Source organism: Pongo pygmaeus, chromosome 2 (genome assembly GCF_028885625.2).
Source record: "Pongo pygmaeus isolate AG05252 chromosome 2, NHGRI_mPonPyg2-v2.0_pri, whole genome shotgun sequence".
Taxonomy (NCBI): Eukaryota; Metazoa; Chordata; class Mammalia; order Primates; family Hominidae; genus Pongo; species Pongo pygmaeus.
Window position 1 is genome coordinate 124,454,015 of NC_085930.1, and position 25,169 is coordinate 124,479,183.

The 25,169-nt window shown below is 36.7% G+C and overlaps 1 protein-coding gene across 19 annotated transcripts in view; it reads right to left on the reverse strand.

The window, feature by feature from the left end:
- The window catches only part of RBMS3 (RNA binding motif single stranded interacting protein 3), a 764,097-nt gene that overhangs the window by 610,436 nt on the left and 128,492 nt on the right, over positions 1-25,169 (reverse strand). The window lies entirely within an intron of this gene.

Genomic DNA, 25,169 nt, shown 5'->3' on the forward strand with positions numbered 1-25,169 from the left:
TCCCAGAAAATTGCAATATACAATGTGAGAGTTTTTAAAATTATACATACCAGAATTCATAGATACATATTTACTAATTATGCTTATTTCTTGTTTTATACAGGCATATCTTCAAAAGTTCTCAACTAACACTGACTGTCTAGGTTGAGTCCGTGCTGTGTCTCTTACTGGCTATGTGACCTTTAAGTGGTGCCTTAACCTCTCTGAGAAGCAGCATTCTCATTAATATGAAGGAGATAATAATGGTACTCTCTTAAGTAATGAGATTTTTTCAAAAAGTTGAGTTAATGCAAACAAAATGGTTCCTAGAAATTAATAAGTGTACAATAAATATTGGCAAAAATAACAATAATATTAATATTCATGGTTTGTATCTGTCTTGTAGTAATATCAACCTATATAACTATCCCAGATTTTCTCAGTTGTGACCCCAAATGCTACCCAAAACCAAAATAAGCACATTCATCAAGATTCCAGTGGGGAAACTTTGGGCTGGGTTCTCATCTGAAGATGAAGAGTCTAGCTGTTTTATCAGATTTGGGAGGTGTGAATTTGTCAAACAGCACATTTTTGGCACATTAGCAAGTAAGTATTCAGATGAGGTCAAACTCTAATACCTTTTGTGTCATGGCATAAAGGTAAGGAATAATATAATCTGAGAGAAAAAATGTACTTTGTGGCTCTACAGTTTCATTCTAAAAAGAAACCTCAAGAAACATATTCAACCTGAAAATAGCATGTCTTTTCATTCCAAAACTTGTGCTGCTGACCAAATTGACAGGCCTATTGGGTCTGGGTAAATAATGAGATATCCTGGAAATAGAACTGACTGTGGCCTTAATCACAGACAGCTAAACTTTGTATGTAGAATCCCGCAGTGGCTTCCCACCAAACTTATTAAAAAGTCCTGAAAGCTCCACATGATTTTTTATCAGACTTTTTCTCCAATCACTTCTTAGACCAGGCACTGTGGTACTTCCAACTTTTCACCCTTCCCATTCTCAGCCCTACTCTACTCAGCTGGCTCTAATCCATCCTTCTGATTTCAAATTAAGTATCATCCTACAACACTCTGGTATTTTCCTCCACAGCTTTCAGTGTATTTGGTCTTATTTAATTATTTTTGGCTTATTTAATGCCTGCCTCTAGCATTAATCTGTGTTTCCTGAGAGCAGGGAATGTGTCAAACCATACATGAGTAGCACCTAGCCTAATGCCTGATATACAGTAGGTGCTTGAGAAATATTTAGGCTACTATATATATAATAAAAAATGGAATAAAGATAGCACTTAGCATTTAGAGAAAGAAGGCCAAGTTTTAGCAGTACCCAGCTTCATTTCTTGCAATAGTAATCTGTTTTACACCTTCTAGGATTTTAAATTTGGTCAGTCCCTATTTCCCACTGTCTATAAGACAATGTGCTTTAGATTCAGTATATCAAATGCAACTCATTGCACCTATTCTCTCATTCCCAATTCCCCACACCAGCCACCCAATACAATTACCCCATATCTTTCAACGTTGCTGTTGTTCTGCCAGTCTCCATGCTAGAAAACTTGGTGTTAGCTTTACCTGCTTCTTAATTCTAAATCTCAGAAAACAGTCAGCCACCAAAATCTCGAACAGCCTCCTGGAAACATGCTTTTCTCTGAATTCCCATTGTTTCCCTCAGCCAGAGACTGTACCATCTCATATGCAGCGGGCTTCAAGCTTTCTATCATGTTTCATCTTTTATGCCCCTTATTTTGGGGAAGGCAGGGTAGGTTGGGAATAAGAAAATTGTCCAGACTGGGCACTATGATTCATGCCTGTAATCCTAGCACTTTGGGAGGCTGAGATGGGTGGACTGCTTGAGCCCAGGAGCTCGAGACCAGTCTGGACAACATGGCAAAACCCCATCTCTACAAAAAATACAAAAATTAGCTGGGTATGGTGCCACGTGCCTGTGGTCTCAGCTATCCAGGAGGCCGAGGTGGGAGGTTCACTTGAACCCTGGAGGCTGAGGCTGCAGTGAGCCATGATGGCGCCACTGCACTCCAGCCTGGGCAACAGAGCAAGACCCAGTCTCAGAAAAAAAAAAAAGTAAAAATAAAAAAGAAAGAAAACTGTGCAATGCAAACACACACTGACCAATAGTTAAGAAATGCAGAAGTGAAAGAGTAGACATGACAAGAGCAAAACCCAGAGCCTCCAGATTTCTTCTTTGAAATAAACATTTTTTGGCTGGGCGTGGTGGCTCACGCCTGTAATCCCAGCAGTTTGGGAGGCTGAGGAGGGCAGATCACAAGGTCGGGAGATCAAGACCATCCTGGCCAACATAGTGAAACCCCATCTCTACTAAAAATACAAAAATTAGCTGGGCATGGTGGTACGTGCCTATAATCCCAGCTACTCAGGAGGCTGAGGCAGAAGAATCGCTTGAACCCGGGAGTCAGAGGTTGCAGTGAGCCGAGATCGCGCCACTGTACTCCAGCCAGGCGACAGAGTGAGACTCTATCAAAAAAAAAAAAAAGAAAGAAAGAAAGAAAAAAAGAAAGAAACATTTTTCTCAACTATTCTTTAGTATTGCTTTAGTATCAACATTTTTCACGTAGAATTTTAAAATGAATTTTAAAATGAATTATACAGGATAAAACCTTCTTTTCCTGGTATTTGGATGAAATAGAATATATTCATTGCCTTTTGAAATTTAATATCTACATAAAGCTCAAGTTTCTTAGCTAGCATGAAAACCTATGACTTATTTCCTGACATAAAGTATTCTGTTTAGCTTCTTGGAATCCTCACAAAACTTAAGCTCTACCTCTTTTACAAGTCCTGCACACAGTAGGTGTTCAGTACATGCTTGCCAAAGCGGTTCCTGGTGTATCTCATAATGGGTCAGATGAGATTTCTCTTTACTTCCCTTATATGCCTTACTCTCTTAAAATTCCCAGGGCCTTTTTAAAGCTGTTTGCTACCACTTTCACCTCCCCTCTCTCCAAATTCTTTGAATTCCATTCTGTATTCAGGCTTTCTCAAAAATGAGACTTTGTTTAAAGCAGTTTTTCCCATTGCATAGCCTTTAAAACCACCAGGGAGCCAGAAAAATGTCTCCAGCTTTATGTATCACAGATTAGAAGGACCAGTTCAGACTGAGTCCTTGACTAATCAAATAAGAAAGCACCAGCTACAGGATGATCAATATGTGTTTACTTAATTCTTTTCCCCCCTAGGGCTCTTTGTAAGCATTTCCATAGCCAGAACACCATTTAGTAAATTGCATGATGCCTAAAACAATAAATGTGTCCTCCAAAAGGCCCAACAAATTCACTGGGAAAAAAATTAACAAAACAGTCAAAAGCCAACCGAAGTTGGGATGAGGATCGGGAACTTGTGTGCCCTGAAGTGAGATATGTAATTTATAATTAGGAGTGGAAGCACCAGACTTGTGGAGAAAGAATGTATTTCAGAAGCTTTCTGAACAAAATACAAAAAGGCAGTTTTCTTTGTCATATCCTTGTTTGTAAATTCTAGAAATTCTGCTGAAAGCGGTCGATTTTCTCAGTGTTATTGAACCAATCAATCCACAGATTTTAACACCCAGTGTAGGAACTCTTCCTTATCTTTAGTATTTCACTTATCTGTTGATGATGCACTGATTGATTCAGGTAGCAGTCAGCATTATAAATCATTCTTTGGTTTTAAGAAGTATAAATTCCTTCCTCTCCACCCATATTCCAAATACACATCCTTTAATCAACAAAATGTTGGCAGAAAGTTCCCGGAATGCCTGACAAATGCACAAGCCCAAATGAATTAATCTGTGAAAAGCAAAAGCGATTTTGTATGTTCTTGCTGCCAAAGACATATGACCAAACTACAGTATCTTAAAAAACAAATAAATAAATAAATAAAAGAAGTGTCAATAATCTCTAGGGGTTAATGGGTCACAGCAGCCACTTTACTGATTAAAGTGGCTCTGCTTCCTTTCTCAATTCTTTGCCTTTAAAGGGATTTGGGATTTTATCACTGATTAGCTTTTAAATCATTTTGGAGCACTGAGGAAGGGATTTTAAAATGTTAGTAAAGAAAAATATTTTCCTGCAGATAAAATTGACTTTGCTATATTGCTCAAAGTCGCACTTTATAAATCCTATTTAGGAGGAGAGAGTACTTACAGTCTGGGGTTACTGAACACTGTAACACTGTGCTGTAACAGGACAAGGGGTTGCTATGAATTTGCAGTGTCAGCTTAGAAGCGGTGGAAATGGCACATTCAGAAGGGGATTTTGGATGACACTCTGATTGAAGAAGAGAGATACAGGATTTCTCTTGCAGCTGCATATGCTTGGTTAGTATGCAGATTTTTCTTAGATGTTTATTCATTGTAGCTTTGCTGGAAGGTTCTGTTAGGGATTATGGAATAGGGTCTAAAGCCCTTCAGCCACACATTAGGGATGCTATCTCAGAGGATCAGTGCCAATGTCCTCTTTAGGAAATGAAATAAGATGAATTGGCATCCATTGTGAAACATGCTATTCCTAAAATAGTAATCCTAATAATTATAGGTAGCATCTGTTTATGCTTGCTAAACATTTTATATGCTATCTTCACAACAGCACAATTGAGGCAAATAATATTCTTCTCATTTTACAAATGAGGAAACTGAGGCACAAAAAGGGTAAATGACCTTCTCAAGGTCACACAGCTGGAGCCCAACTTGAGACCAGGGACTCTGACTCCAGAAGCCATGCAGTCTCCCACAACACTGCAGAACTTTAGCTCTTAATTACATGGACACCAATAAACATAAACACTTCCTTGAAGTAAACACTGGAGGATGACGCTCTGGCAAAAGCTCTGGAGTATCTAAGTATCAGCAGGAGGGAAAGAATGATGATGATAAACAGAAGACAGTCAAAATGAAGGTTAAAAGGCTCTTTTTCTCTATCAGAATTTAAATGAAGTCCATCTTAAAATTTAATTTCAAAGGGGAAGTGACCATCAGAACCAAGCATGTTATGAGTTTTTCAAATAATGTCAAACAAGTGGGTTCATTTGTCAAGATTCATGGTTTGTTATTTAATAACAGGAAAATGAACTGGCTTGTAGATCATACTAAACAGCTGATTCATTTAGTGTGCTTTGTTAATATACCTCATTTTTCAAGTTTGAAAAGTGAATCAACTGGGTCCTCCTACCTTTGTAAAATGTGTGGTTTGGGTATGTAGGTTTGGAGAAAGGTTAGTTGTGTTTTCTTCTTCTTCTTTTTTTTATTTTAACAGAAAGCATTTGGGACATTCAATAAATGTTGCTCACACATCAAAAGAGTAAAGCAAATTATTTAACAATCTTCTTTTATACACTATCAAACTATATTTGATGAACACTTGTCTGCAGGTGGGGTTGTAGTGAATATATATGAGCCAGATAATTTTAAACCTTAGTTCCATACTTTGGCACCACTCACATTTTGGACAAGATAATTCTCTGTTTTAGGGAGCTGTCCTGTGCATGGTAGCATATTTGATAGCATTCCTGTCCTCTCCCTACTAGACGCTAGTTGCACTGCCCTCTCCCAAAGTTGTGACAACCAAAAATATCTCTAGATACTGCCAAATGTCCCCCTGTAGGGTTGGGAAATCTCTTCCAGTTGAGAATCACTATTTTAAGTAGACCCAGACCCTCTTCTTGAAAGGCCAATACAGTACCCCTCACAGAATGATACTAACTCAATGGCCTAAAAACCATAAACAAAATCTTACCACCAAACCAAAGTTCAACTTCGCATGGTGTTCACCCCCTCCAACATACGCAGTTCCACCATCTGTAACCAAGATGTCAGTATGCCACATTTCATTTGCAGCAGACTAAGTCTGAAACATACTTCTCCTTCTGATGGAAAACATAACTCTTTACAAAGAGAATTTTAAATATTTTTTGCATGCAATTCCCCTTGGCTGGGAATCACAGAGCCCTGATGCCAAACTGCAGTCAGTTCTATTGCCGGCATCTGGTTGCTGGCAGGATCCTGAGGCAGTTGGTCTGGTGGTTTTGGAGTAGCCTTGGACTCCATCACACAGCAGTCTGTTCTGCTGATGGTCTCCCCGATTTGTTTTTATTCATCTCCTATGCAATAGAATTTGTACTCTTTTTATCCACTCAAGGGTAAAGCCCTGGATAAAATCTCCCAAGGGACTGACATGCCAACTCTTTTACTATCCAAAAATAAATACAAACTACATTATTGTCTTAAATCATATATTATTTAGCTTGCACGTACACATGTAATCCATTGCTCGCTGGATAACACTGCTACAGGCTGTTGGATTCATCTCCTTGACAGTGTAATTTCCACATAACCTTTATTCTTCAGACCTTTCCTCTAGTGTGAACACAACATGAGAGAGTGGACATGATAAGAACTGTGGCAGTCACTAGTGTGTCTATAATAGACTTAAATGAGGGTGAATATGAATACTCTCTGTGCAAGTAATAACAAATGCAGTTAAATTAATATCTAAGGCAAGCCATGCAATTACAGCCATGGTTTCATGAACCACATACATTATGGCTTTGCAATTTTATGCTAGACAATTGCCTCTCCATTATCTAGAATACAAGCATAGTAAACAATTGTTTCAATTATGTCTTTCGTAACAGTTTGGTGAAAATCTGTCCTACTTCTCTTTTCCTACCCAAAGCTCAGATATGGAAATAAGCAATAAAAGACAAAACTCCTCATGAAAGGCAATCATTTGAATATTCTCTATCAACTGGCCTAGGTAATAGCTGCTGTCAACAGTGGTAACATGGTGTTTAAGAGCTCCGGATTGCCCACTATGAATCCAGCTCCGCCACTAACTAGGCACTTAAACCTCTTGTCATGAGTGAAAGAGGAATTACGATTATTTCACTTCATCGGAGTGTTGTGAAGCTAAAATGTATAAATTATTGTCAAATGTTTATCACAGGGCCTGGCACAGAGCCAATATTCAGTAATTCTTTCTTGTTTTCTCATCATTACCATTGTCATTATCATCATCACAAGGCAGATCCACAATATGAGCATTGCCTTCTCAGTTCTAGTTGGAGTAATTCACCTTGAAGGGGGTGCTAAAGAGCCAGTGATTTTTTAAACATGAAAGCCACTATTCTTGAAATGAAATTATGTCATTAGAACTGTGGTTTGCCATTTTCATCAAGAACTAAGCTGTGATGAAACAATCATTGTGGCTGGGATGGCTAATTTGTTTGAAAGTATTTACAAATCACTACTGAGTTTTTATTAAAATTCTGTCAGAATGAGATTCACTTTTGCTCCAAATGTTAGTTTTTGAAAACCTCAGCAGATTGCATAATCACACATTGCTCTGTGCTATTTACAAATAGGTTTAATTTAAAGTCATTGAATTCCATTCAGAGGCTTAGATATTAAATGACATTTTAAAATTCATGGTACTTGGAAACACAAATAAACTAGTTATTGTTCAGTTCAAGCACCTATAAACAAATTTGATTAATAAATTTATAAGCTAGCAAAAAGGGGTGCTATAAATGACACCAATGGAGTTTTATAAAGATTATCAGTTTTTCAAATGCCAACGACATCTGGTCTTTGCCCAATTCTTCTTTTAATTTGACTAACTTTTTATCTCTTTAAATACAAACAAACAAAATTAACATATACTTCAGACATTGCAGTGCTGATGGAATTAGTTTAAAAAGTCAAGTGTATACCTTGAAAATAACCCAAAATGCTAGGACTCCAATATTGATAATGATTGCTTCCTTGTGAAATAATGAGCCATGATGTGTTCCCCAGCTGGAGATTACAGTATTAGCTACAATATGAACAATAATTGTTAGAATCAGAGCGTTCTCCAGAAATACTGAAAGTGACCATAATGGAATATCTGCTTTGTTTGTCCAAGGAATACCTCAGAGATCAACCCAAATGCCTGCTTTCACGATGAGCTAGAATAAGTAGGCAATGAGTGAAAACCCAGAACAGGTCACCAGAAACTCTTTATGGAGATTACTGGGCTAGCCAACCATGTCAATGTCAAATACAATCAGAGATAAAGAGGTCTTCAGAAATGTAAAACAATTATGCTTAGAGTAACATTCTTACACTTAATAAGAAAGATATATTTGCCTAATTTTTTAGTTTAGTTTTCCCCCATAATCTCTATTTTTTATTTATTTTTTTAGTTTGTGAGACAGAGTCTTGCTCTGTCACCCAGGCTGGAGTGCAGTGGCATGATCTTGGCTCACTGCAACCTCCACCACCCTGGTTCAAGCAATTCCCCTGTCTCAGTCTCCAGAGTAGCTGGGATTATCGGTGCACTCCACCACACCTGGCTAATTTTTTTTTTTGTATTTTTAGTAGAGATGGGGTTTTTCCTAATTTTGTATTTTACATAATATTATGTTTCACGGTCTAATATTCTATTTCCCTAAAATTACAATTAGTAATATTGCCAACAATTAAAATTCCCCTAGCTTTTTTTGAGATGGAATCTCACTCTGTCACCCAGGCTGGAGTGCAATGGCACAATCTTGGCTCACTGCAACCTCTGCCTCCTGGGTTCAAGCGATTCTCCTGCCTCAGCCTCCCAACTAGCTGGGACTACAGGTGGGTGACACCAAGCCTGGCTTTTTTTTGGTTTGGTTTTTTTTTTTGGTATTTTTTAGTAGAGACAGGGTTTCACTGTGTTAGCCAGGATGGTCTCAATCTCCTGACCTTGTGATCCGCCCGCCTCGGCCTCCCAAAGTGCTAGGATTACAGGCATGAGACACCGCGCTTGGCCTCCCCTAGCTGTTTTAAAATGTGCAGCCTCCTAAATAGAATGGAGACCAATGGATGTAGCTTAAAGAGCTACATAAAATATGCAGTGATAAGCTACAATGGATGTAGCTTAAAGAGCAACATAAAATATGCAGTGATAATACTTTATTGCAACTAAATGAACTCTTGCAAAGTTTCCTCCAGTTGTGAAAGTCATGGCTTCAGATAATAATGAGGGATTTTCCATTTTAATTGACTAGCTTCCATATTAACCAATCACATTACTGATTTGGTTACTGGTAGCAAAGGGATGATAGAAATAACACACTTTGTTCCCAATTACCTATAACAAAAATTACTGTCAGTAATGGAAACACAATCAGAACACAAAATAGTATCAGTTTTTTTGATACACCAAATATTTTTGTCCAATTAAATGAGAACTTTGCTTTTCTGAAAGTGAATCTATGTTGACACAGGAGCAATTCAATAATAGCACAAATAGCATATACAATCCGATCTAATTTCCTTATACCTGTTCTCATCCCAACTCCATAATGCGTCCAGCCTACACGTATCCCTGTTTCCTTCTACTTCCCAGTACTCACCATTCAAACCACAGCGTAGTCACATCTGCATCTATACCTTAATATGTTATCTTCCCTGCATCTGAAATGCCTGGGCTGTACTCCTGTATCTAATTCTACGGTGACTTAATATTTATCTTACAAATTGGGAAAATTTGAGAGTAAAAGAGGGAGATGTTAGTAATTAAACCAGGACACAAGGAATAACAGATTGTCTGAAGCAAATCAAGATGCATGGTCACCCTGTAATTACTTTCTATTTATCCAAATCCCACATATTCCTCAAGGATCACCTAAAATTATACCCATTCAGGACATTTTCCTTTTATTACTTTAGAGCTATTTCATTTCCATACTTTTTCAGTTTCTACTTCATCAATATCTACAAAAGATTATAAAATAAGAATAGCAATGGCTAAAGTTTATTGAGCATACATTATATTCCAGGCACAATTCTAAGAGCTTTATGCTCATTGATTTATTTCCTGATCTCAGAACTCTTAGAGGTAAGAACTATTATTATCTCTATGTTGAAGAAGAGAATACTGAGACTTAGGGAGGTTAAACGACTTTTCAAGGTTGTTCAGCTGCTCAGCATCATACCCAGGACCTGAAGCTAAGCAGTCTTCACTTCCGTTAACTCCAGGTTTAAATCTAAATATATACAGTCCAATCTGACAGTCATTAGCAGCATGCAGCTATTTAAATTCACAGGTAATTAATTAAAATTAACTTAAATTTAAAAATGTATTTCTTCAGTTGTGCTAGTTACATTTCAAATGCTGAAAAACATATGTGGGTACTGACTGCTGTATCTGACAGGTAGACACAGAACATTCTCATCATCACAGAAAGTTCTACTGGACAATGCTAATATATATCATTCTTATAGTTACAAGGTATAATCTCCCATACTATGTGCTGATGAAATAATGGTCACAGTTTCTATGCTATGCTACTAGTTACAGGAATTTCTTAAAATGTAATTAATCTCCTTTTAGTAGAAACCATATTCAAGCTTCCTCCCACACTCAAGAAGTAGGTTTATATTTTGGCATATAAAACCTCTCTTTCAACTGATACCTCCCCTGACCAAACATGCACATTATTAAAAGATTTGTAGGAAGTAAAAATATAATTTGAGGGGAAAAGGTGTATTTTATCTTTTTAACCAATAACTAAACTTTCATTTGAATTGTAATATTGCTAAATACCAAGAAAAGATAGAAATTAAGATTAGCTGTAGGTACAGAGTAAATGTGTCTCTCTTTGGCAAACAAGCTGCCTGCCTGGGGCCCTCGGCATTTTCGGTACCATATAATCTACTTTACCTGCCATCCCAAAAGAGAAACCACCCCCGTAACCCTGCCATCCTCCATGTAACATACATGCTACCAATTTTATTTCTGTCCAAACAGGACCAAGGCAAAAAAAGGAGAAGGTTTTCTTACAGTGAATTAGCAGGGCAATTCAGCAATTTCATAAACAATAACCTATACTCCATGACATAAAATAGTTTTGTTGCTTTATTAGCCAATTCATTCATATCTTATTGATGTAGCAAAAATAAATGTGAACAGAACCTAGGCCTTTAAAGTCCTAAATCTAAGAAATTTGAACTATAAAACAGAATAATTTCCTCAAGAAGACAATGTTAGAGCACAGATCAAAAATGTGACAGAAATTAATACATGCAAAGTAATTGCTTCATTATAAAAATTGAAATGAGCACTTGCATGGATAATTTCCTATAAATACATTTTCAAAATTTATTATGTTTGGGGCTGTGAGGTGGTAACTATGAGAATAAATTAATGTTCAAGTTTAAGAAAAAATACCTCATGATAAAATGAATATTAGGCAATTTATATTATCAAATTTCTTATAATTTTTATAATAAGAAACTTATAAAATATTTACACAAACTTCTATTGCTCTTAATTATAAACCTGTATGAGGACTCCCATTTTCAGTATATTTTAAGTCAATGCACCTCAAACCTTAGAGAATTTCTCAAAAGAATATAGGCACATCCAATTCCAGATGCATCTTTTCTTTTTTGTGTGATTATTACTGGAGATTCTTCTTTTTTTTTTTTTTTTTTTTTTTTGCCTGGTGATATTCTACATAAGAGAAGGAACTAACTCTAGTAATAAGATAGTTCTGCTTTTTCTTCTCCAAATTGCTATTGTCCTTTTTTAAAGAAGTAATTGAGCTTCAGAGACTGGCAGTTAAAGGGCATTTGCCCTTGATTGGTATACTCTTCATAGGCTCAGGAAGAAGAAAGGAACATTACTGCCATTGTATAGTTACTAAGAACATAGATCCTGCAGACACACAACCCAGGCTCAAATCTTGCTTTACTTCTATTGCCACCTCTTTTGTCTCCGTCTCCTCATCTCAAAAAATTGAAATAATAACTACCTCGGAACATTGTTAAACATTTCAAGTGAGTGATTGTGTGTAAAGCACTGCGAATAAAACTGGCACACAGCATTCTATATATGCTAGCTATTATTATCACATAAATCCTAAAGCATTTTTATAATATCCATTGTTTTCATGAACAGTAATGTTCTTTTGGTTAACAGGTGTATTGGTTTGTTGACTGATCTAGCCAACTCTGGCTTGCCTGATTTAAAATCTCGTGATACAAAGTAAAAAGTCCATTGATGCTTGTCAAAATGAAATTCTCTAGATTATAAGTCAAAGAATATCCTTCTTTAATGGGACATTAGGTTTAGTTGGTATTATTCTAGCTACTGAGAGTAGCTACTATTAGTAGCTAGAATGCTCTCAGATAAGCTGATGACAAGACTCTCAGAAGAATTTTTTAAGATAAATATAAATTTTTATAAGGGAAGTCATTCTTAGAATACACAGATTCTGAGAAATATCTAAAAATTGTAAAAGTACTAATTAAAATAAGACATATTTAACTGTCAGTGGAAAAAACTTACAGGTTAAATAACACACCAACTACTAAATATCCATGCACTTAATTAAAAGGAGCTTTATATACAAGAAATAAACTGTACTAATTTCATGGCTCCCAACACTAAAAATAATTAGATTTTTAAAAAATTGTTCCCCTGCAAGAATATTTTGTGGGTAAACAATGGCTTAAATTGTTTTTTTCAGTTTAATTATCTCCCTAATTTCTAACAAGTCATAAGATAGATGCTCTAGGGTAGCTGAAGCAAATAGTCCATAGCGTAAGAATGGGATAGTAATACATTTATACATTCCAGAGTACTTTCTACACATCTCCAATATTCAGAGTATGCTTTTGTTTTGTTTTTGCTTTGGTTGAAGAATACGATGTAAAACTTGGCAAATAGTGATAACGGCCTTTTCTTTTCTGTTTTCTTTTTTTTTTTTTTCTTTAGAGACAGAGTCTTGCTCTGTTGCCCAGGCTGGAGTGCAGTGGTGAGATCTTGGCTCACTGCAAGCTCCACCTCCTGGGTTCATGCCATTCTCCTGCCTCAGCCTCCCGAGTAGCTGGGACTACAGGTGCCCACCACCACGCCCAGCTGATTTTTTTTTGTATTTTTAGTAGAGACAGGGTTTGACCGTGTTAGCCAGGATGGTCTCAATCCCCTGACCTCATGATCCACCAGCCTCGGCCTCCCAAAGTGCTGGGATGACAGGCGTGAGCCACCGTGCCTGGCCGATAACAGCCTTTTCTAAAGTACAATCACTAAAATAAAGAGTATTCTAGGAGTGATCATTTATTTGCTTCCCTTAAAGAAGCCTCAGTGCTTGCTCTATGCACTAAAAGGCAAATTGCAAGGAGTGGGGAATCAAAACAGAAAACTATTCAAAATTAGTGGTGTGCAGGTATTCTGAATCTCTGAGAGAAAAAAAAACAACAGGGAAAAAGCCCTGATTTATAGCTACGTTGATTAAAAAAAAAAAAAAAAACCCTAAGTACAACACTGATTTTTACCTTTAAGCAGTCTAATAACTGAGTCACGTCATTTCTGAGAATTTAACAATCAGCTCTCACAAGTGGTCCTAGCCAGCTCTAGGATCCCACCAAATCCCATCAGGATGTGACCTTAGGTGAAACGCTATGCAACTGCCCAGCATCCTAAATGATACACACAGGTGAATGGGATTACAAGAATGAATAGTAAAGAAGCAACTAGGAATATCTTGGGGGAAAAGAAGAAGATTTATTGATGGCCCTGGCTCAGCTGCTAGGACCAGAAGGCACCATGAGAGAATATGTGGGCAGAATGCACAGGCTGATTTAGTAAGTTTCCATGATATAATAGAGGAATAGTACAGGAAACATGAAAATTTCTCAAAGAAAGGTGGAACTCAAAGAGAACATCCTTATTTACCAGCCAACAGAGAACTCCCCGCAATTAAAGTATCTTTACTAACATCATTTCTTGCTTTACAAATGCTCAGGGTCTACTTTAAGCTCTCAGAGGGCAGACCATTAACGCCATAAAATTGACTACATCTTAAGCAGGATGAAAACAGAGACACCAAACATAAGAAGCTAAACTGAGACAGCATCCATCGCCAAAGCAAAAAGCATAGCATGAACTACAATAGTAATAACACAAACTGCCTTCTTAAAATCATGTTGGTAGTGGTGTAAGTATTCCTTAAATTCAGGAAATGGGTCTTAATAATAGCTTGTGAAGTTCAAAATTTTAATAAGCAAGATTTATATATTAATTTACACACAAACTTACATATGTATCGCTCTCCCCTTCTACCCATAGCCAACATCATATGGAACCCAACACTTTGGCGAATAATGGATAACTGATCTGCCTAAGTTTACAAACCAGTGAAGCAGCCTAGAATTATAGCTCATTATATTACCATATTACTATGTATTATGTTACTATAATGATGGTTTTGTAAGTAGAGAAAATATTTTTATCTATAGATCAACTTCCTAACACTACTGGTATTAAGAATTTCCATCCAGAATTTCAACTTGAAGAAGAGATCTAATTAGAGAAAATTTATGATAATATAACAAAGACCAGAGATTTCTAATTCTCAGGTAATTGATAAAAATTTAACCTACACTATAACATGTGTAAAATAGAACAGATAATTAGGATTCATCAGATAAATTCAATGATAATATTATAATAAATGTTGTTATGAGATAATATTTTAAAGATTAAAATATATCCAGTGACAATTACTCCTTGAAGTCCTAAGATAATGAAAGTAGAACAGTTTATACAGGTGGGGTTAATACAGAGTTCTCAGCACACAGCACAGCATAGAAAGCAAAGAAAAGATAAATAGATAAACTTGGAATACTGAAATATGGTCTATACTTACCTGTATTAAGAGTAGAGGAGATTGCTTCTTGGCCTTTTGATCAAGCATAGAGTACAGGAAAAAATGGCACCTGCATCCATTGCTAATTCTTGTGAGAATGTCCAGTTATTTTACTGTAAACTGTATTCTTTATAATAAAGGAAAACACATTTCACTACCCAGAGTGACAGTTTTAAGTATCACAATGAATAGAATGATGGAATGGTCTAGTTTTATAACTGGAGTTCTCAAAGACAATAAATGTAATCAATTTGATTGCTCTTTTCCTTGTGGTTTGCAGTAATTGGAGAAAACTGCTTTAGTAATAATACAGATAAAAATAAAATGAGAGAAGGACTAACAACATAGGACTTTTGCTATTAGCATGGTGGTTTTTACTCAACTGAATTAAGATCCATTAGTACACTCATATGTAAGACATTTTTTAGCAAAGGAATATTTTTCACCCAATGAAAACAGGCACCCTCTAGAGTTATGTCCTTATTTCAGCAGAGGAAAGCAAAGATTCTCAAAGTATACACTACATCACAGAGACAGAGCTCTTTTTTAATGCCTAAATCCTCCCAGTTTAGTCATGCGGAAGAGTGAGATTCTAGCACACCCACCATTGGCCAAGAACCACTTTTTGGAGTATTATAATATTCTGCAACATTGACTGTCTATTCGTCCTGAATCTGGCTACGCTATGTGCAAAGGCACATTTCCTTTTATTTATTTGGATTCCACTGGTCATTAATTTCATTTAGCACTGAGGCTTCTGACAAAGTCAGTTAGTGTCATATGTTAGCAATTTCAGAAAGAGAGACAAATAGCCACACCTCTAATTTTGGCCACCAGTTCCTATCCTGGACCCAATTTACAATTTTGTGCAATGACACAGATAATAACAAAAAAGAAGTATATTCTGCACTTATTTTATCTTGATTAGAAGACTGAGAATGGCATGACCTAGTGTGTTCCATTTACTTTGAACTACTTATCACATCCTAGCAGGTCAAATAATGACTTGTTTATGAATGGAAAGAAAGTGAGAGTTATGTCTGTAGTTGATGTGCTAGTTTTAGTGACCAATCAATATCTCATCCCTGCCTAATGATATAGATTATTTTTTATTGAAGACACAAAGGGGGAAAACTAGAAAAATAATCACTGACGTTATAATTTTGCCGATTATACAAGCTTAAATTCCAATGGTTGGTCTTCCTGTTAGTCAAGAACACATCTTATGTGTTCCATTATGAAATGGAGTAAAAATAATTATTACATTTGTTTTACCAAAATGTAATAGAGTATTGATAAATGATAGACAATTCCTTTCCTTGTCAGTAGATTATACACTTCTGATTATATACTTTATTTCACAGGATTGTGTCACTTCTGAAAATACTCTTCTGAAATGAAACTAGTTTAAATTCTCAAACTTCTCTAAATGGAATAATATTCCATGTTCATATATTCCCGATTTTGGTGTATATTCCACTGTTGTTTTGTTTTGAACCACATATCTCTGTTTTGAAACAGTTTTAAAAGTCTGTTTAAATATATTTCTCAAATACTATGCTATGCAGAAAGGGGGACGTTCTTTTTAACTGGAATTAGGGTACAGCATACTAAGGGATACTAATATATTCCACTTAATATAAACCCATAGGATATTCACAAATTATAATAATTAGAGAATTAAGATATTATTGGGTAGAGCTAACTGAAGGTAAAAAGGGAGAACACCATAAAAGTTGAAAGCAACAGATATTTAACTCTACATGGACTGCATGGATGAGCCAGAGGTTAAGTTTACATACTTGATTATGAAAATTAAGGTGTCCCCTGAACCCACAGACAAACTCAGGTCTTGTTGTGCCTTAAGTTTATACAATGTTGGAGACCCATTTAAAGAAAGAATAAAATGTATAAATATAAAATTACTTAAAAAATGAATATTTGTTTAGAATAAAAATGAAATTTCAACACATCACTAATATTAAAAAGCTGAAGAAAAACACGAAAATAAAAAATGTAGAAAATAATATTAATTCCCTGACACACTTCAGAAATAATCCCCTCTCCTTTTTTGCTGCAAACCTTTTGATTGTCTCTTTATATGAGAGTAATTTCATACTATTTTCTCCAGCGAGAATTATCTAGAGACAGATAATTCTGCCTGTCCTCTAATAGCTGATAGGCACTTTTTTTTTCTAGTGATAGTTCAGAAATGTTTTCTTCAGCTTCACAACTCATAAATGGTAATAGCTTATAACTTGTTATAAGGTAAGAATGGTAGGAAGGTTAGGATAGTAAATTTGGGCACAACAATGTGGATGAATTTTGCACAGAGTTGGCTTCTGGCTTCAGATTTTTTCTTCTACTTCCCACATCCTTCCAGTGTTGGGCACCAGAGACCACATTCCTATCACAATAGAACCTTGTGTTGGCCCAGCATGTTCCTACCACAATGCCCAAGACACTGGTACAGTGAGGAGTATGAGTATTCTTGGAAACCATTCAGACCACAAAACATCTAGCAATAACACAAACATAGATCCTATTGAATCCAAAATAAATGCACCTCCCACCCAACTTACCCTTAGCTAAATTCCAAAATACATGCCACCACTGGAAGGAAAAAAAAAATACAAATAGGGAAACTAGTGTGAAAAGAGACAAGGACCAGTTGTGATTAAAACGTATTTCTTTTACAAATTTTCCAAATCCATGTAACCATGTAAACACATTGCTAGTTAATGAAATAATGTGGATCTTGTGGGATCTAAATTTTATACACTTTGGATGGCCATTGACCATTTTTGAGGAGAAGAATACAAAATGATTATACAGGATTAGATATAAGATTATGGAAGAGGTTGGGGAAAAGGAGGGACCCTAAAGCCTAAATTTTATCAGCTTCTAGGCAAACCTGCACTATCTCACCTTTTCAGCCACACCTCCCTCTGTCCACCTCTCCCACATACCAAGAGGTGATCTGAAAATTCCACCTCTCTGTCATATCAAGAAGTGATCTCCCATTTTCAGATGTAAGTATCTCGTGTGATAGAGCTAAATGACTTAAAGTAAATAGGGAGAGCACCAAGAAAGTTGAAAGCAACAGATGTTTAACTCTAAATAGTCTACAGGAATGAGTCAGAGGCCACGCTTTTCCTATGCGTTTCCACTTGTTCTTTCTGTCTACAATGTGCTTTTAGCCCATGCCCCTTCATGTCCTTTTCTGGACACTTTTCCGGATGGCTCTACATGCTGAAGGGCACCTCCAAGTGTTGTATCATGGCATGAAAATTTCATCCTACATTATGCCTTGAATATTCACTTGAACTTAGCAATCATTTTCCACAGATATACAGTATACTGATAATTTAACATCTGGATACATCTTTTTAAAAAAAAAAAAAAAATTTCATTGTCGTGACTGAGTCTCATCCAGGCCCCAAGCCCTGCCTATGCTGCATTCTCAGTGTCTCCCACATCTGTCTTTTCCATCCATTCTGCTATTTCTATTCGGAGCACTTCACTTCACATATGGATTAAGGTAACTGTCTCCAAATTGCATTTCCTGTTCCCAAGCTCCAAGTACTCTAATCTATCCCACATGCAGCCTTAAGCTTTATCTTCCCCCAACAAAAATTAATTTTCACACTTCATCCCCATGTTAATAAAAGCAATCCTGAAATTCTCTTCACTGTCTATAGATCACCTTCCTGAGACTGACATTCAAGGGCTCTGGGCCAGTTTCACGGTCTCCCTGACCATTAGCACACAAAAATAAATTTCTATTTTCAAATGTTCATAAATTTACTGTCTTGCGCCTGCAAGCTATTCCATTTATTGTTGCAAATTTGTAATAATATAATGCTCTTTGCTGAAAAAGAAAAACAATTGCTTCCTGATGCACGCCTGAGCACCTATTACTCAATAAAAGATTTAATTTCCAAATTGCCGGTTTCTACAGTTTGCTTGTTTTCTGTCTAAAAATCCCACAGAACTGGGCACTTATGAGGGCCCTGTTGAGTAATATCATCTCGATGGGCAGAAATGTATTTGCGTAATTCATATTTACAAAGATGTGAGTTATATAAATCTTTCTTACACAGGGAGAACACTCCAGTGTGGCCACTCACATCTAAATGGTCTGGGAATTGTCCTTCTCAGCATTTATCAGCAATTTCCTTATTTTATTCTATTACGGGAGAAAAAAGAGCAATGCTAGGCTGATCAATGTGCCAGTGAATCTTATGGCTATATTTTAGAATGACCTATATTAAAGGAGCTAGGCAAACGTAAGAGAAATTTACTACTCATGGGATAATTGCTCACTGTAGCATCACGGTGCCCTAAACGTGGCATATCCTTGCTTTATTTATGCCCCGATGCTTGACTGATAGTCTTTCTCATATTTTGCCTTACTTTTGAAAGCACAGATTTTCTTGCCTTATTGATCTCTTTATACCCTTATCATTTTTCCCTGAGTTATTTGGCATGATGACAGCAGTGTGTCGCGAGGCTGATTTAACATTATCTCCCAAGTATGCAGCACTGAGCTCAGAGTGGAATATTTTAAGACTGAAACATGTAACACATTTGTCAAGCAATGATACAAATACAATCCCTTGTCAGAACTAATGAATGAAGTAATTCGAAGTATGGATAAATAGCAAGAAAATGGAAGATGCTAGAAACTATGTTTCCCCAAAAAGCATTTCTGAGTAACTTATTTGGAGAAGGATGTTGTGCCTTTGTTTTTGGTTCCAACTCACTTATTTTCACTAAAAGACCGTGGTGGTTATTTTTAGAGAATGAAAGTGCAGTAAGAAGCAGACAGCTATCCACATGTTAATGGAGAAAGTGGGTGGTCCTTTGACTGTGGCCTATCTCATGGGATAGATATATTTTCCAATAAATGTTTTGTAAAACTTGTTAACCAGGTAGCTCCCCTTTATTTGATTGCAGTTCAAGACCTTTTTGTTTTTGATTTTGCACAAGCTTTGTTATCGAATGTGATCAGGCATAAGAATAAACACAGAAACTGCAGGGATGATTCAACAGTGATTAGAAATGGACACAAGTTACCTGTCAATAATGCTTCATCCTAAAACCTTAAAAGACTCCTGCACAAGGAGAAAATGATGTCCCAAAATGGATTGTTTTTACTAAGTGTGTTTAAGTGCATTCTGAAAGGAGAAAGAGGGTGGAAGCATAGATGCGTCTACGTGTAATGAGAGAAGGGAGGATAGAATAGCAGCCAGTAAGGGAGAAGGTTAAGTAAAAGGAACGAAAAGAGAATAAGGACCATGTCTCTGATGCGGGCATTTATTATCCTATGGAAAAGGAAGTTCCCAATTTCATACAGGATCTACTTGGTTATTTTTAACTTTGATACAACATTTTAAGCAGTGATTAAGTTCTGTGGATGGCCCTTACACAATTCAGTGCTCTTCACCTAGAAACAGAAATGGAAATCCAGCACTGAGGATCCAAGGGAAAAATGACCTCCTATGTCTCATGTGAACGAAAGTTGTTTCTAATCTTACTTAACCCTGGATGTACCTAGAATCCTACTGTACCGTTGTTTATCCTACCATGTTTGATATTCTCTCGTAACACTAGTGTAACTATTAAATAAAACTAGAATTATGTTTCTAAATATTTGAGTTATTAAATTCTTATCAGTATATACATACACATCATTATCTGGTATTCCTATCAAAATTATACTGCATTTCTCCTGGCTTTTCTGCTGCAACTCTATGTATGTATGTATGTATGTATGTATGTATGTATGTATGTATGAGATGGAGTTTCACTCTCTTTGCCCAGGCTGGAGTGCAGTGGCACGATCTCAGCTCACTGCAACCTCTACATCTGGTTTCAAGCGATTCTCCTGCCTCAGCCTCCTGAGTAGCTGGGATTACAGATGCCCACCACCACATCCAGCTAAATTTTTGTGTTTTTAATAGAGACAGGGTTTCACCATGTTGGCCAGGCTGGTCTCGAATTCCTGACCTAGTGATCTGCCTGCCTTGGGTTCCCAAAGTGCTGGGATTACAGGTGTGAGACACCGTGCCTGGCTTTCTGCTACAACTCTTTTTCTTCTGTGGGAAGAGAAATAATATTAATGTCCAAACAGGGCCATCTTCTCTTTTCAGTGCCATCTAACCTAATAGTAGTATTTGAGCATGCTTTGAAAAAGCCATTTGAAAATGAGCAGTCTACTGCCTCCTGATTCCTGCTGCTGTTCTACATAAAATGCCTTCCTCTTGGTTCCCCAGTAGCCAAGACTATTCATCCTGAAGGCAGGATTCAAATTTCACCTCCTCCGAGAAACCTTTATCATAGACAGATTTATCTCCTCCCTGCTTAAGGTTCTAGGAGACGTTTTTTCTCATGTCCCTGCTGGTGATAAACATTTTGTCCTTCAGTAGATATTTCTACCCCTGGAATGCTGAAGAGTTGAGGACAGGCCACGCAGCCAGCCACACTTCTGATTCTCAGCACTTATATGTACATACTTGGAACAAAATCTTTCAGTAGGCACTTAATTAATCTTTGGCTGGAAGGTGAATTTTACCATAAAAGTCTAGTCAACAATGATTATTCTTGGGAGGCTTGGGGATAATTCATCATCCTAACTCCCAATTATATTATTAGTTTTATTAGATAAGTATATGTTGCCTTATGTATCTATGAAAACATGGCAACTTGAGGAGAGGTTCTACTTGCCTTTATGCTTCTGAGGCTGTGGTAAGAACAAAAAAGGCAACTATAATAAATGTATTTTCTCCATCCTTCCCCTTCTGCAGTTCTCTGCCAAAACACCTGCCAGCATACTACTTACTTACAGATGCAACCACAGCATCTGGGCTACCCAAAAAGCAAGCATAGTGGCTTATGGAAATGTATTTGTTCATCATTGGCCAGAGAGAATACACCCACCCATTTCAAGCATAGTCATACATGACTGTCAAAACTGTGAGGAATATAAGCTCCTTATTTTTGGTCTCACTATATATGTACAAAGTGAATTTTGCCTGTTACAGAAATAGAGGGGCTAAGAGAGCTCATAAGGTATTTGCAACACATGTAAATAAGTGTCTTTTCTATTATAAACTAACTAAATGCACATTTGAATTTTAAAAATATTTGACTATCAACATTGACTTTTTCAAAAGTCTTTATTTAAATAAGTTCAAATCATTGTTACAATGTAGTTTTTCAACTATTTTAGTAAATAACTTATTTTATTCACATCGTTTGACAGACATAGGGCATTCATAGGAGTTTCTTTCTGCTTCACATCAGTTTTGTGTATGTGTTTGAAACAACAAAAACTCCAGTCAATTCAGTTGCTATTTGTGAGTGGTGATGGAAAAGATCCATTCTTTTCTGGAAAAGAAATATATTTGTAGCAAATAGCTACCAACTTTAGTAGAGAAAATTATTTGCACACTGAACAGGGAAACTGCCAAAGCGAAGAACAGAGCATCTGCTATGGACAAGGGTGTAATTATCTTGCTCATCCAAACACCGTTGGGCATAAAAGTTTCACTCTCTCTCTCTCTGGCAAGACACTCTGCTCAGATTTTTAACACAACATTATTAGCAAATAATAACTAGTTTGGAAGTCCTGTCAATAAAAACAGTATGTCTTTTGGACCATTTCCTGAAAAATGGAAAACAGGCACTAATCTGATAAAATCATGAATCATTTTAGTGCCAAAATGATCAAAAGCATCATTTCTGTCCTGTCTTAAACATGTCAGATGTCTTTATACATTGTTTGCTATAGAATGAGGATTTGTCAAAAGAGGAAATATCTATCTTTCTGGTTCCAGATTACAAGTTATTGTATGTTTCTAAAAACGATTTTCTGATTTGTAATGTTTTCTTTACCCAGGAGGTGAGATTACCATTACTTTTATGCCACCTTACCTTCATTTAGAATGAAATATGAGTAGATCTTTCTGCTAGGACAGATTAACAAAATGAAAGAAGCCTGTTTGTGATGAACAGATATCACGTATCAAAGGGATAGCTGCTCTTCTGATTCTGTTGTTGTCACTTCTAACTTTTCTCTGGGGATTTCAATCTGAGATGGGCAAGAGACTTGAGTCCACTCAAAAAACCACCAGAAAAAAGTGGTTGAATTTCCTTTTCCAATTGCTTACATGTAGTTGTGTTGCTTTTTTTTTTTTTTAAAGAAGAAAGGGATAGGAATCATGAAGTCATTTCCAGCAAATGTCCTTAATAGGCAAGCTTGCTAAAATATCACCGTGCCCCTGTCTTTCCCAAAACCTTCCAACAGCTATCAGCAACAGCTGACAAGCACTAGCTAATTTGAAATTGTATGTTCTCTCCTGTCAACGCTAGACCACACACACAGCTCTGAAAAACATCCAGTGAATACCATAATTTTTAAACAGAGGGCTCATCATGTTCCATTTTCTTGTGCTTAAAAAGTAATATGTACTTTCTATTGAGAATTTAAAAACCTTCATCACTCTTTGAAGTTTTAGATTTAAAATTTTATTCTTTGGCATCTGAAGGAAGAGCACATCAAATATTAAAGGCAATAAAACAAGTAGAAGTGACAACTTCCCCTAAGGTTGGTGGTACCAGACACTGGCGCAAATTCATCCATCTGCGTGTCTCAAGGACATATTCCCACATGAGGATTTAGGAGGGAAAGTGTCACAGAATGAACAGATGGGCTTCCCTTGCCTAGACTAGCCTAATGGAGCTTTTAGGCAATTTGCACTCTAGCTGTCAGTGACACAGGTGTGTGTCAAGACTTGAGAGAAACTAAAAGAAACCTTATACAGGGCATACTTTCATGGCTGATTCATGCTTGCCTTCATTGTGAATGCTAATAGGTGATATTTGTTAGAAGGCCAGCAGTTCAGTGGTGGCACTTTTTTTTTTTCCCTTCTAAGTTGCAGGCTGCAGGTGGGTTCAAGTCAGAATAATTTACATTCCAATAAAAGGCTAATACTGAAGTCTTGCTCTTTTTATTAGTGAAACATATCCAAAATAGTATTCCCATGCCTTCATTTTTTATTAAATATGTTGGATCTTTTCTAGTCTTATGGTCAAAAATTTGAATGTTGAAATGTTGACAGCTGCCTGGCTCTAGTACAATCTCACTACCTGAAAGAAAGAAACGGTGGCAGCCAAAACCAATGTGACCATTCCCAGGGCTCATCAAATTCTAGAAAGTTCCAACTTTACCACAATCCAATAACAGACTCATAACAGTGCACAGTATACTGAAGTAATGAAAAAAATAATCAATTAATTTAAGTAGTGTTACATTATGTGTTACATACTGCAACTTGCTCCTTGACCTTGACCACATAAATTCTCCACCATTTTGGTAGGCAGGCACATTGATGCTTCAAATGAACCACATCTTCCATAATTCACACCCCAGTCCAGTGTACTCTCACATTAGCTCTGGGTTTAGCCATAGATTTGCTGCAACCAAAAGATAGTCACAAGTATGATATAAGCATTGGTTAGATAAGCACTCCCACACATCGGAGCTTATTATCTTGGGATGCTCCCGAGAGAATAACTAAGTAGTTTAGAACCCAACTACTCAGCCTTTTGGAATCCATCCACTATGCTGTGAGGAAATAATCCCAACAACATCATTTCCTGATGTCGATTTACTCAGACAAGCTTCGGGGACAATAATTTGTACTTACTGCAAGGAAGACTGTGTTGCGTTAGGGCTGAAACTTATGTCATTTCAGGCCCAGAATATCCTGCTACAGAGGGAGGCCACATGGAGAGACTCTGGAGAATGAGATAATATATGAAAAAAAGAGTCCAGGTAGAGAAGTACTGAGGTGCCCCAACTGAGGTGTCCCAGCCAAACTCTTCAGTGACTGGAGTAACCCCTATTGGTACCATGTGGAGCAGAGGCCTGCTATGTCAATGAAAGGAATCATTAGAAAAAATAAATTGTTATTGTTTTTAGCTACTTTGTTATCTATTTCTATTTGTTATACAGAAAATAACTGAGATTTTCTAAAATGAAACTTATTTCTGAGATTCTAACGGACAGCTAACTTGCTGTGTGACATTAAAACTGACAAAGGCTGTTTTCTCATCTATATTATGAGCAAGTTGAATTAGATGGTCTCAGAGGTTCCTTTCAACTCTGATAGTCTATTGCATTCTACACCAGGAGTAAAATAAAGGGTGCAAGCATCCTGACTACAATAGCAGACTAATTATGCAACATTGCATCCTTAAAAGAAAGGAATTTTAAGTTGGCAGCCATGGTCTAATATAAATTCACCAGATAACAAAACGTGCTTTGTGCAAAAGCCCTCTAGCTCAGACTGATCACAGCTGATCATTTTGATATAGATTCTTCAACTCTGTATTGTACATATTCTGATGAAAAATATTATTTGGTACAGTGATTACACAATATAACAGTGTGGGTACTTCTCAAAAAAGCTGGGGTCTG